Source organism: Ictidomys tridecemlineatus, chromosome 4 (genome assembly GCF_052094955.1).
Source record: "Ictidomys tridecemlineatus isolate mIctTri1 chromosome 4, mIctTri1.hap1, whole genome shotgun sequence".
NCBI classification, from domain to species: domain Eukaryota; kingdom Metazoa; phylum Chordata; class Mammalia; order Rodentia; family Sciuridae; genus Ictidomys; species Ictidomys tridecemlineatus.
Genome location: NC_135480.1, coordinates 49,838,130 through 49,851,723, shown reverse-complemented (window position 1 = coordinate 49,851,723; position 13,594 = coordinate 49,838,130). Strand labels below are relative to the sequence as shown.

Genomic DNA, 13,594 nt, shown 5'->3' with positions numbered 1-13,594 from the left:
AGGGGACAGGTAATATCCAGCCTGGCCAGGAACATGCTCAGCGTAGGGCTCCAGTACAGGCAGCGCTGAAGTTTAGAACCTTCTCCTATGGCCATCCTTCCGTTTGTTTGTGGCCCTAGGTATTGCCCTGGTGTCCACTCCCTTCTGACAGAGCCCAGGGTGTGGCTGCCTTGGGAAGAGGCAACCAGAAGGCTACCCTGGGAGCTGCAGCCACGTGCCCTGTCCTGTGAGTTCTGGCCATTCCCATGTGGGCTATGCCCACGTGAGATTTGGTCTAAGGCCCTCTTCCTCTTGCTTACTTCCTCTCCATCTCCCCACACCAGAACTGTTGGCCTTCTCACCCTGGTAACTGCAGTGACATGGGGGGTCATCCCAGGACAGTCCACCAGTCTGCTGTAGAAAAGGTGATCTTATCGTATTTAGGGCCATGCTGGGGCGAAACCCACAGGCAAACTGGTGCTTTAGGCTGGGTCCTGAAGCCAGAGGAGGGCCCCCTCTGGACCCCGGGAACACAAGGGATAGGACAGGCTTAGGAAGAGAGCCTGCTGGGTTGCAGTTGGCTTTTGACAGAAGAGGTCGGGCTGGTGCCTCAGGGCTCAGTTTCTTCTACCCGCAGCCCCAGTCAGTCATCAGGTTGTCTCGGTTCCTGGCAGGATGGAGTTGAGCCAGCTGGAGTCCTCCCTGCCACACCCAACTCCTCTTGGTCTGCTTCCCTGGAGCCACTCAGAGGCAGACATTCTCCCTGGGAGGGATGTGTCTGAGAGGAGGGTGTCTGTTCCATCTGTGAATCATTCCATCCTTCACTCATTCCCTTATCTTTTTTAAGATCCAGGGGCAACTCCCTTCTTCTCTGCTGTGGAAAACAGCCTGACTCCCAGGAGACCTGGATGAAGAAGCTCTGCAGGAAATCGAAGCTTAGTTCTTGAGGGCAATGGTGTTCGGCTATGAAGGGTCAAGTCTGTTGCCTCTTTCTGCTACCACAGTGACAAGAGCCAGGGTTACAGCACTCCCAGTAACTCCAAGGAGCTCAGACTTTCTAGAATACATTCCTTATAGAATAATTAATCTGCCATTGTAGCAGTATTACATTGACTTTTCAATTCAAAACAATTATTCCACATGAGGTTTTTGTCTTGGCCAGCATGGCGTTGGCTATAAGGCCTACTGGGAGCTCTGGTAGGGAGGGGGAAGGAGAGAGGAGTCCAAGAGGAGTCTGTAGTCCCACTCCCAAATTTAGGGAGTAGTGTACATCAGGTTCGTTGAGGTAGGCACCAAGTTGCCAAGGTACAGAGATTCTGGATAGAGAATTATTGGCATCTGTTGTGCCTGAGTCCCGAATCAGGGGTACTTATCTTTGTCCAGGGTGGGGTCTCAGGTTGAATTGTGGGGACAGAAGTTAGTAGGCAGGTTAGGACTCTCACTGAGTAGGTGAGGAGCAGGGCAGCTGCAGTCTCACTGTGGAATCAGGACTCTCTGGCTGCACAGAGTAGAGGTGGGTGGGGAGGTTGATGCTAATGGAGGGACCCTGGTTCTGGACCTTCTCACCCCATTTTTCTGTATTTCCAACTTGGAAATAAACGTAGCTCTCTCTTAGGAAGAATTTTCCCAATTACCCATAAGGCCTATCTATCCCTGCTTCCAACCCTGGTAGGGCAGATCGGCAGATGACAGGTAGTTAATAATGACATGTAAGAAGCCTGGGCAACAGGAACTGACAGTTTTGATGCTGTTTGCATAACACAGGAGGAGAGTAACACAATTCCATTTTAAAACAACTCTCAGAATACAGGCGAGTCCTGAAATCTCCCCTTGCAAGGAGTTATAGCTGCCTCTTGGCTGAGGATTGTCAGGTCTGTCTTACTGGGCCCCGTAGCACTTTTAGCACAAGCCCAAAGTCCCGTGGAATGGAATGATACTGCCCCTGCATTTCCTCCATGGCTGTCATTGTGGCAAATTGCAAGGCTCCCATGATGACTATGGAGAGGCAGATTGATTTGTTCCTTCTGATTGTTGCTGTGCTGAACATGGCTGGGGTGATGGGCACCCAGATTTCACACCTTGTAATGGCCCTGTCAGGGGTGGATGTTAGCACAATTGGGACCTGACACTTCAATAAATCTGAGACATTCTGCCACGGAGATCAAAGTTCAGAATTGCTTAAATTGGTGTTAGAGCAGGTGGGAAACAGGAGTCCAGGGCCATGAATTGCATGGATGGCAATTGCCATTCAGTTTGTAAGGCCTGAATGTCAGCTTTTCAAATGCTGTGACATCAATTTAAGTAATTCGGGCTCCTAACTACCCGGCCCTTTCAGCATTACTAGTTCTGGGAAATATGATTCATGGTCTAACGTATGCTCCTGTGTGGGGGAAAAAAAAAAAACAGCCCTGGTTGGATGCCTGGGACTGGAAGACTGCTTATGCAGGATTGGTATCAGTGGGTTATCAGTTTTCAAGGGAGCCTACCTGGTGCACTGATAGCTCATGGGTGCACCTCAGCCCTGACCTCTTGCTTTGACTTCAGACTCATTAGCATATGTGGGTCTTGGCATTGTCACTTGTACTCAGAGATGGATCCAGATTTTAACAGGGCATGTAGTTCACAAGGGCTTTTGATGAGATGGGATTGTGCTCTGGTTTCTGATGGAAGCTTAAGACCAGAGGGAAAGGTGATCTGATCCATACGGAGGAGTGGGCACTTTTTTTTTTTTTTTAATGTAGTAGCTTTATTGAGATATAATCCATCTATTTAAATGGCATAATTTAGTGATATTTAATATGTTCACAGTGTGCAAACATTACCATAATCAATTTTGGAACATTTTTGTAATCCAACAGAAAGAAACCACGTATCCATTAACTTCCCTTTCCCTACCCATTCTCTACTCCTAAATAACCATTAATCTACTTTCAGTCTCTATGGATTTGCCTATTCTAGACATTTTGTACAAATGGAATCTCATAATATATGGGATCTTCTGTATATCTGGCCTCTTTCACTTAGCATAATACTTTCAAGGTTCATCCAGGTTGTAGCATGTGTCAGTACTTATGTCTTTTTATGGCTGAGAAATATTCTGTTAGATAGATATTTGGCTTATCCATTCATTCGTTTATGGGCATTTAGATTATTAGTAATTAGCTATTACTAATAAGCACTATGAATTTTCATGTGTGTTTTTGTGTGCACATGTGTTTTCATTTCTCATGTGTAAAGATATCTAGGAGTGACCATACAGGGCCATGTGGCAAGTCTATGTTTGACATTCTGAGGAGCTGTCACACTATGTTCTAAAGCAGCTGCACCAGTCTACATGCTCACCAGCAATGCACAATGGGTCCAATTTCTTCACATCTTTACCAACACTTGTTATTGCCTGCCTGTCTGATAATAGCCATCCTAGTGTGGGTTACGTATATCTCATTTTGCTTCTTATTGTATTTCTCTGATGGCCAACCTTGAGCATCTTTTCAAGTGCCTTTTGGCCATTTGGAATCTAACCATAGGGTTCAGTGCACATCTGTATCCTGATTTTTATGTCTCTTGGACTATTAACCCAGAAAGATGCATATTGAGGGTATCTCTTCCTTTTATTTTTTTGTAAAGTCCTCATATACCACTGGAAATTGCCTAGAATACAATTTGTTGCCCCAAATTATTAAAAAGAAAAAAGTATAAAAAAGAAAAAAGTAAAAAAAAAAAGGCAAAAAAGTCATACTAGGAAAATACCAAAGCTTAAAATTTGTGACATGTGGAAAATTGTGATAATGTACTTTGATACTCTGTTAATTTCCTGTTACTCTAACAAAATACCTGACCTGATACATTTATTTTTTTAAAAGTTTATTTTTTTCTCATAGTTTTGAGGGTTCATGTCTAAGATGGGTAGGCCCACTGCTTTGGGCTGTTGGTGGGGGTACCAGATGGCAATGGTGCGGAGCAGGTGACAGAACAAATAGCCTGGAAGCAAAATAACACAAATGTGTCCAGTGTAAGCATGTATACAGTGGTGTTATGAGCCAGGAGCTGTATATGTGCCTTACGTACATTAACTTATTCAATTTTCCTGATAACCCCATGAAAAATGTATTATTCCCTCTACAGATGAAGAAACTAAAGTACAGAGAGGTCAGGTAACTTACCAAGGTCAAGGCAATACCACCTGCTGTTAACAGATAAGCCCTCAACTCCAAAGCTTAATGTAATAAAAGTTTAATTCTTATTTCCAGCAGAACCAATGGCATTGTTCTTGATTGAATTGCCCTCCACATGGTTATTCTGGGACCCAGCACTCTTTCATCTTATGGCTCTCCCACCTTCTAGATTCTTTTCAGTGCTCTCCACTCAGCCAGTGGATGAAAAAGGGATCAAGGACTGCAGGGCAAGGTTTTGGGAGCCAGCCCTGGGTGTGGTGCATATCACTTTTGCCCCTTACCACTGGCCAGAACTCAACTATGTGACTACCCTTCAGGGCTAGAGAGGCTGAGAAAGGTAATTCCTATGTGCGTCTATTTGCCCGTGTTGGCAAGTGGAACAGATGGGATTTGAACCCAGGCAGCCTGGCCCCAGACTTGCTGTTAACCAGCATACTCTTCTACCTCACTGTGATGAATGGCTCAAAAGAATATAGAGAGAGGGGCATAGGGTTCTCCTGAGTTTTCTTTCCACATGTAACTGTATTTGGTTGCCTGGATGCCACTGAAGTCACTGAGTTTCAAAAAGAAAATAGCAATAAGAACTACTATTAATTGAATGTTTGCCAGGCACTGTTCTGAGCGTTTTTACATGTTCTATTTCATTTAATCCTCACGGTACCTCCATATAGTAATAGTTGACTATCCCTTATTTGAACTGCGTGGAACCAGCAAATGTCTCAGGTTTGGGAGTATTGTAGATTTTGAAATATCTGCAAGGATTTCATTCTGAAATCTGAAATTCTTCAAAATCTGAAACCTTTTGAGTGCCCATTGTTTATTTTCAGGAGAGGAAGCTAAGGCAGAGAGTTTTGTTCCATGTCCAAAATCACATTATTAAGTGGTGTCACTGGTTTAGACATAGGATTGAAAGAAGAGGCAGAAGACAAGAAAGCCAGAGTCACTGTGGTTGCAATCCAAAATGTAGCCTGAACCTTGTTTGGGTCCCCTTCAAACAAATCCAGGTCTACAAGGAATTTATGAGACAGTCAGGAAAATGTAAAGACTCGCGGGAGATCTGATGATATGAAAGGACCCTTGTTAATTTGCGGCATGAAATGATGCAGTGGTTATATTAAAAAATTCCTTTCCTGTGAAGATTTTTAGTTTGATACCATCCCGTTTATTGATTCTTGATCTTATTTCTTACGTATTAGGAGTTTTATTGCGGAAGTCAGTTCCTAAACTGACATAGAGGAATGTTGGGCCTACTTTTTCTTCTAGTAGGCACAGAGTCTGTGGTCTAATGCATAAGTCCTTGATCCGTTTTGGGTTGAATTTTGTGTGAGGTGAGAAATAGAGGTTCAATTTCATTCTACTACATATCGATTTCCAGTTTTCCCAGCACCATTTATTGAAGAGGCTATCTTTTCTCCAATGTATGTGTATGGCACCTTTGTCTAGTATGAGAAAACTGTATTTATGTGGGTTTGAATCTGTATCTTCTAATCTCCTCCATTAGTATTCATGTCTGTTTTGTATAAGCAACAATAAAAATATTAGCCAAGGATGTGGGGAAAGAGGTTCACTTATACATTGCTGGTACAGCCACTCTGGAAAGCAGTATGGAAATTCCTTAGAAAACTTGGAATGGAACTGTCCTGTTATCCCACTCCTCAATTTATATCCAAAGGACTTAAAATCAGCATACTACAGTGATGCAGCTACATTGATGTTTATAGCATTTCAATTCACAATAGCCAAGCTATGGAACCAACCTAGGTGCCCTTCAACAGATGAAAGGATAAAGAAAATGTGGGGTGTGTGTGTGTGTGTGTGTGTCTCACACACACACACAATAGAATATTACTCAGTCATAAAGAAGAATGAAATTATGGCATTTGCCAGCAAATGGATGGAACTTGAGGCCATCATGCTAAGTGAAATAAGCCAATCCCCCAAAACCAAATGCTGAATATTCTCTCTGATATGTGGATGATAACCCACAACAAAAGAGGGGAAGATTAGAAGATCATTGGACTAGACAAAGGGGAATGAAGGGAAGGGAGGTGGGACAGTAATTGCAAAGAGAGCAGAATGAATTGGATATAACTTTTCTATCCTCGTACATAAATACACGACCCATGTAACTCCACATCATGTACAACCACAATAATGGGATTCTAACTGGAACAAATTATGCTTATTCTGTGTGTGTATAACATTTCAAAATAAAGTCTACAGTCATGTAAAAGAATAATAAAAAATGAAAAAAAAAAGAAAGAAAATTCCTTATCTTTTTGAGACACTTACCGAAATGTTTGTGGATGTCATAATAAAATATCTAGGATTTGCTTCAAACAGTGCAGAGTAGGGGGGTTGGGGCCTACATGGCAGAGGGAGTGGTGGTTGTAGAGAGGAGTGGCGTGTGGAGGGTGGTTGTGCTGTTCTTTCTTTGGGATACATTTGAAATTTTCCATTTTAATTATGATAAAAAAAGAAGACTTTAGTGAATGATGAGGGCAGACTTTTGTGTGGCTCCTGTAATAAACGAAGTGATGGGAGGCTCAGGGCACTGAGCACTGAGGGTCAGCAGCTTTGTACAGCAGGTCTTCGGGGACTCTGTGTGTGCCACTGGCCACTTTTTGAATTCCGATTCTGAGATCCTCCAGGAGGAAGCGCTTAGTGCCTGGAGAATTAGGCTCCTAAAGGTGAGCCCTGGAGCCTCCCAGAGGTAGAAGCACGGGCTTCCTTGGCAAAGGGGGAGACCAGCCAAAGTCAAGGCTCTGCTCTGGCCATGTGGCCTTAGCAAGGCTAGTTGCGCAACCTGTGACAAATATCTTGCTGAAAGGTACAGCGAGGCCCCAGGCTCCAGCTGCACTTTAATTAAGCAGTGAAATCCATTGGAGTTAGCCCCTCCGAGGGCCAGTTCTCCTGAGTCCCAGGTGAAGCCAGCTCACAACTGGCTGAGGGCCAGGAAGAAGGTGGGCCGCTGGCCCTCTCTAGTCTCTGATGAAAATCCACAGCGGCGCTCAGCAGCCTGGCTTCCGACCCGATGCAAATGAAGCCTGGCATTTGGAGATGGTATTAAATGTTTTAAATCAATATTCTAGAGGCAGGATCAGAACAATTAAAACCCTGCTTTCCCACCCAGATCATTGGAATATGTGGGAATGTAAGTTTTTCAGTTCACTTTTAACATACAGCAGGTGCAAAATGGAGGGGTCTGCCTGGTCACATTCTGGGTGTAGTTTGCTCCATCCCCAGCATCTTTTGCCTTCTGTGCACATGTTCAGCATGTGTTAATCACCTCAGGGTTTTCCTATACAATGTCACATTTAATCCCCCCAGGAACCCTGGGAGGTCCTGTCATCCTCATTTAAGGAAACTGAGGCTCAGAGGGTTGAAGTGAATTTGCCCAAGGCCTCTTTGCTATTAAATGGTAGAACAAGGACCTCAGTTTCTTCACTGAAACTGAAGTCGAACTCTTTGCCCACTATGACATCACTGGCCTTTCTGATTAGCATGTGTTCATTCATCAATAATAATGAGCAATGGTAAATCAATAGTAACTATTAAATAATTTACAGTCTTTAAAAGTGTTGGCAGTTTTTATAGTTTGTTCATTTGGTCAACAAATGGGTATTGAGAAACGAGCCTGGGAGGGATGTTTCTGGTCCCAGGAAAGAGTGGCTCTGCAACCTGGGGCAAGTTCATCATCTTATCTCTGCTTCAATCTCTCATCTGCAGCATGGGGCCTCCCTAGCACCCACCTCCCAAGGTTGTCTTGAAAGGAACTGGTCCCTGCCCAGTGCTGGCCCTCGGGGGCATTTCAGCAATACTTACCTCTGCTCCACCCACCCAGGTGCTGTGTCTGGTCTTGTGGAACTTTCCTCTTATTCATAGCACCTTTGGCTGGTCAATAGTATTACTTATATGGTGATTAAGCTAGCTAAAACTATTCATGGTTAAAAAGAAAAAAATGCTAAGAGGCCAGAAATATAAACCGAAAAGTCAGGAGTCTTTAGGCTGCCTCATTCCCAGGCTTAGAAACAAGAGTACCCTGTGTCAGAAAAGCTCTGCATTGCAAGTGTATATACTTGGATTTTTTTTGGGGGGGGGAGTTGGAAGGGGTATCGGGGATTGAACTGAGAAGCACTCAACCACTGAGCTACATCCCCAGCCCTATTTTGTATTTTTTATTTAGAGACAGGATCTCACTGAGTTGCATAGTGCCTCTCTGTTGCTGAGGCTGGCTTTGAACTTGTGATCCTCCTGCCTCAGCCTCCTGAGCTGCTGGGATTACAGGCATGCGCTTCACCTAGCTTGCCTTCTTTATAAAGCTGCTTTCTGCATTGCATGGATGTACCACTCTGTATAAGGGTGTTTAGCCAGTTCCCGTTCCAGGAACATTTACGTTTTTTGAAATGTTTGGCTACTCCAAACAATGCTGCATCAATCATACGTTCAGCCAAGCAAAAACATTCTGACCCATTTCATCTGTACAATAAATTCTTAGAGGCAGAATTACTGAGTCAAAAATTTATTAGGTCTGAACTTTGCTGGGTATTACCGAATTGGTCTCCAAAAAGGAAATTCAAGGGAAGAAAAGGCCCAATTCAAATTTTTAAACACTTATTTCTTGTTAAGAATTCAGGCTTGAGCAAATTTGTAAACACCTATTTCTTGTTAAGATTGCAGGCTTGGTACATGCCTGTAATCCCAGTAGCTCAGGAGGCTGAGGCTGGAGGGTCACAAGTTTCAGATCAGTCTCCACAATTTAGTGAGACCCTGTCTCAAAATGAAAATAAAAAGTGCTGGGGATGTAGCTCAGTGGTAAAGCAATCCTGGGTTCAATCCCCGCCCCCACCAAAAAAAGAATTCAGTCTTAAAGTGGGCTGGAAACTCAAAGTTATCCTGATCTCTAATTTTGTAGGAAGTGCTGCTTCTCCTCAACTTCACATTTTAAGCCAAGAAATTTGTAGGCTCCTGCCTTTCACACTTGGTGCCATCAGAATGTGCAGGAATTCAAGGCAAAATCCCATGTATTCTTCACCATCTGTCCTCTCCCAGGCCCCCTGTTTCCATTTTCCGGGGGAAGGCATTTTATTTTCCTCCTTCAACTTTCAGGATAAATATTTAGAAACTTCACACTCTGCTGGAGGGCTCGCTCTTTGATGCAGAAGGCCCAGATCTCTACTGGGAGGAGGAGGTCACAGAAGAGCGTCTCTAAGCGGAGGTCTGCTCAGTGTTCAGTGGCCCAGTATAGGCCTCCCTGCCCCGTGGGCCCCTCCAGGCCAGGAGGCAGCTGGGCCCTTGCCAGTGTCCCTCCTCAGGCCTCCAGGTCACTTGGCAGGGAGAGATGGGACTTGCTAACGCACTAATTTCCTTTTAGGGATGATTGTTTCACCAGCTCCCAGCCAACCAGGAGCAGAAATCCCAGTGACAAAGATAATACATTACATGCAGAGCTGTGGCAAGGGGTGGGGGAACCATGACTCATGAGCCCCAGCATCCTCCCCTACATTCCAAGGGTTGCTTCCCTGCTGGCTGATATAACTCCCCTGCCACGCCCCTGCCAGAAGGTCAGCTGCTGTTTGTTGGCCAGGGCAAGGGGACCAGGTGAGGTAGGTCCCTGGCTAAAACAAGTCCTGGACTTTGCTTTTGGCCTGGTCTTTTGAATAGCCTGGGAACCTTGGCTCCCCCTGGAATGAGATGCAGGGCATTTCTGCTCTTAAGAGGCTTGCAGTCTATCCTCTAGAGACCCCTGACTCAGTTTCTTAGAGGAAGACAGATCAAATAGTCTGGTGACTCTGGGCTCATCACTTCATTTCTCTGAATCTTGGTTTTTCCATCTGTAGAATGGGGATAAAAAGAACTTAGTACTCTTCTCTATTGTTGCTAATAATTAAGGTTCATGTCTAGTGCTTATCATGGAACCTGGCATACATAAAGCACTTAATATTACTTGTTATCATTACTATACTTATACCACTCCTCTTAGCCCATTTTGCAAATGAAAACACTGGGAAATGTGTTTGAAGAGGGCTCTACCCCTTCACATAACTGGTAATAATAGAACTTAATTATACAGAGGAGTGTGTTCTAAGATATCATATATATGTTTGAATGTATGTGTGTATATGTGTGTGTGCCTCTGCATAAATAGCTATAGGTTCTACTTTTATCCTCTTTTTATATAAGAATAAACTGAGGCACAGAAAGATTGAACAACCAACCCATAGTTAGTAGGTGTTGGAGCCAGGATTCAAACCAAAATTACTGGTTCCAGAATCTACTTTCCTGACCATTATATCATTCTGCCTCTCAGTCTTTATTTGGACATTTCTATACAAAACTTTTTTTTTTGAATTTTTAATATTTATTTTTTAGTTCTCGGCGGATACAACATCTTTGTTGGTATGTGGTGCTGAGGATCGAACCTGGGCCTCACCCATGCCAGGCGAGCGCGCTACCGCTTGAGCCACATCCCCAGCCCCTACAAAACTTTTTAAAAGGCACAAGATAAAGCAGTCAAGGATAGTTACTTTTTTCTTTTTTCTTGCCTTAAAAAAAAAAAAATGTCAGACTTTCTTTTAGGAGCCATGTAGGACCATGACAAATTGGAGATGTATTGAAGAAGAGTATGAACGTCTTTCCCAGGGCAGTTCTTTCCAGATCAAATAGCCTGGTGATTCTGGGCCCATCACTTCCTTTCTCTGCATCTTGGTTCCTTTCTCTGCCCCTTTGTGGGCCTGGGTGCCCTGTGTGTGACTACCACATAGCTGTGGATCTTGGAGCTTTCCACTTGAATCTGACAATAGTCAAGCTGGTCTGTACTCTCTTCAGCTAGATGACTCCCTGGTATAGGCGCGTGGGTGTCAAGCAGTGTCAAATTGCTGGAAGTTTCTAGCTGCTTACTATAGTACACTTGCCTTCTCTTGTCACGAACACATACCCCCCATTCACAGGCTGGTGCTGGTGTGCACGTCATACCCGGAGTCACGCTGACTTGATAAGTTACCATTTCAGCTGACTTCTTTCCAGTATTTTTTCCTGTGTATTTGTTTTTGTCATTTTTATCTGTGTACACATTTCTTTTTCCTCACCACATTTCTTATTACAATGTTACTATGAATGATTCTTGAGTATATTTTTACTGAGTAGGATAGAATAATGCTATTCCAGCTGGAAGATGTACCATAGATTACCAACCATTCCCTTAATAGAGAGGCTGAGAGATGTTCCAATTATTTGCCATTTTAAAAATAAAGTGGTGGGCTGGGGTTATGGCTCAATGGTAGACCCCTTGCCTAGCATGTGTGAGGCACTGGGTTCGATTCTCAGCACTGCATATAAATAAATAAAATAAAAGTTTGTCAACAACTAATAAAAATATTTTAAACAATAAAGTGGTATTATTTTTATAGGAATATTTTTTCATATTTAAATTGATTTTGATAGGGTAGATTTCATAGAATGGAATCACTGGATTAAATATTATGAAGCCTTTTAAATTTCTTAATAGATATTACCAAATTATTTTCTAAAAGGAAGGATATTTCCCTAGTAGTCTACCCCAGTGCCTCTTTAACAAGAGCCCTTTCTGCATTTATTCTTTAAAAATCTATCTATCTATTTCTCTCTCTCTCTCTCTCTCTCTCTATATATATATATATATATTTACATATGCATATATATTAATTATAGGTAGACACAATATATTTTATGTGGCTGAAGATCAAACCCAGTGTCTCATGCATGCTAGGTAAGTGCTCTACCACTAAACCATAACCCCAGCCCTGCATTTATTCTTATAGATTGTTTAATGGGAACAACCTTAAAAAGTTTTTATTTGAATTTCTTTGATCAGTGAGGTCAAACATTTTCTGAGCATGGGACCATTTTTATCTTCTGCTTCAAACTCAGTTGAGTGCCAGAATAAAAATTTATTATTTGAACCAATTTCAAACTGCTTCAGATTGTAGACCAAGTAAATCTGCCCAGAAGGTCCGTGCATATTGATGCATGTTACCTCCACTCTCTAGGTCCTTCCCCTTTTCTCTGCTGCCAGAATCAGGACCTACTCTAAAATGATCTCAATGGTCTTCTCCTTTTGAAAACCCCATCTGAATTCACACCAGATCCTGGCTATCCACAGTGTGGCAAGGTCTAGGACTTTGCTTGAGTATTTCTAGTGATTTCTCCAGCCATATATTTTTTTTCTCTCTTTTTTTTCTTTCCCTCTCTTTTATGTGATTTGGGCTTGTTTTATAAGAATTACTTGCCAGTTTGAATGGATTAAATTTTGCAATTACTTACCCATTCACATTTCGGAAATAGTTTTGTCAATTTGGGGAATGGTTGGCTGCAGCCATGCAGCTTTGGAAATGCAACTCTTCTCTCTGTGCAATTGCCCAGCACCATCTTTAGGGGGCATTCAGGTTGGGAAACCATGATTACAGGTCAGTCTTTAACGGCACTTAAAATAGTTTTTCCTTTAGCTACAATACAACATCAAGACAGCTCTGTGAGCCGAGACATTCCACACAGCCATGTCCAGGGACAACACCACACACTGGCGCCTTTCTCATTTTGTAATTCAAAGTTGTTGAATCTCCTTCCTGGACCTCAGCTCAGTCCTCAAAACTCAAATATGTTTTTTTCTGACCCTGTGGTAATTTCTCTGTAACATATTTGGCACAGCTGGACGTTGTTTGCAGTTTCTTTCTATAACCCTGGTCAGCTCTGCCCATTAAACTTTTAGCTAAAGCACAGATCATCAACCCCGCTAGCATATACCTCAGCTGCCTGCCTCCACAGAGGCCAGCTTGGGGCTGCTCTGAGGTCCACTTTTCTTCTTCCAAGGCCTTGTTGGAAGGCCCCTGCTCTACTCTGCCTTCTATTTCACCCAGTTCTGTCCACCTCCATTCACCATTTCTATTTGCCATAACAGTAGGAGGAGAGGGAGAGCCTCTTGCTTTTCTGGTTTTGCCATGAGCAGACTGGAATCCTTGGATTCAAGTTTATGAGGATGGCAAGCAGGGGTCTTGGTTAGTCCCCTGGTGGGCAGTGGGAACCTAAATGACCATCTGGGGAGCTGATTCTCAGAGGATTCTGCACAATGACAGTCAGATCCCCCCCAGACCTCCCTGTGTCCAGCCAGGGCCCTGAGCACCTCTACTGTGCAATTGGGTTCTGATGCAGTGGGACCCAGAGAGTATACGGCCAAATACTTGAGGTGTGTGTTCCATATTTATCGATGGGAAGAAACTGCTACTTATATTAACTGGACTAGTAAGCCTGGTTCTTCAGGATAACGTGTGTTTATTTCATGTGATTTTTCTACAGTAAGCAACATCTTAGGAAATATAGTAGAGGGGTTAGAATTTAGCTACTCTAATATATCACTTGTTCTCAGTAAACAGTTCTGCTGTCTAGGGTTAGTTTGGTTGCAAAAC

The 13,594-nt window shown here is 43.2% G+C and overlaps 1 protein-coding gene across 1 annotated transcript in view; it reads left to right on the top strand.

The window, feature by feature from the left end:
• The window catches only part of Parva (parvin alpha), a 152,094-nt gene that overhangs the window by 11,206 nt on the left and 127,294 nt on the right, over positions 1–13,594 (top strand). The window lies entirely within an intron of this gene.